General features: G+C 50.8%; 1 non-coding gene across 1 annotated transcript; it reads right to left on the bottom strand.

Annotated features, from left to right (window-relative positions):
• Nucleotides 1-639: 639 nt before the first annotated feature.
• On the bottom strand, nt 640-713 carry TRNAN-GUU. Its single transcript has one exon. It is a non-coding gene; the product is annotated as a tRNA-Asn (tRNA).
• Nucleotides 714-784: the final 71 nt, after the last annotated feature.

The following is a 784-nucleotide window of genomic DNA, read 5'->3' as shown; positions in this document are numbered from 1 at the left end:
GTTCTCCATCTGTAAAACAAAAGTCTATGTGATCATCTGCGTGAAAAATGTGTCTTCTGAGAGACCAGGGTTGAAATTAAGCCCTGCAGACCTTTAAACAGGAACCGTGCTGTTTTTGCCGGAGTGTAGTCTCCTGTAGAATTCGGTCACAATCTACTGTAAACGTTGAGTCTTTTGCCTGGGTTCAAGTCCGTTTGAACCCAGCAGGGCTTAATTGAGCAAATAGTTCCTTAGTGTGCCTGTATTTTCACATGCTTCTCGGTACTTCCTCTTGCACGGCTCCCCGAATCCTTCTGGCAGATGAGGTGATACTGAATAGCTACCATAGTGTCAGGTTTTCTGAGAAAAACCAGTGGCATTTAATCACTCACCAGTTCGTGGGTAAATTGTTTTGTTTCCTTTACAGAGACCGCTGTTGGCGAACAGCCCTGTGTGCAAATTTCCCCTGGATGCAGGGCAGGAAGAGTAGTGACGCGGTATGGGCCGACACTGCAGAGCAGGCTAGCTCTTGGCTCCCCTTCCTCTGCCTTAGACACTTGACAGCGTCGTACACCGATTCGATAAAAGATCTCCCAGCTCCCGGGGGCAGAGTTAGAATACTGTCGCATACAGAGAATATTTCAGGAAAAGCTAACACCTCGTCCCTGGGTGGGCTCGAACCACCAACCTTTCGGTTAACAGCCGAACGCGCTAACCGATTGCGCCACAGAGACCAGCTCGCCCCAGCCCTGCTGCTGGTGCATACAGATTCCCACGGCCACACCTCTCCGGCCGCCCTGGGCGT

The sequence above is a fragment of the Myotis davidii genome, unplaced genomic scaffold, assembly GCF_000327345.1.
Source record: "Myotis davidii unplaced genomic scaffold, ASM32734v1 scaffold119, whole genome shotgun sequence".
In the NCBI taxonomy this organism is placed as follows: Eukaryota; Metazoa; Chordata; class Mammalia; order Chiroptera; family Vespertilionidae; genus Myotis; species Myotis davidii.
Note: the sequence above shows the minus strand (reverse complement) of the source record. Positions and strands in the feature narration are given on the sequence as shown.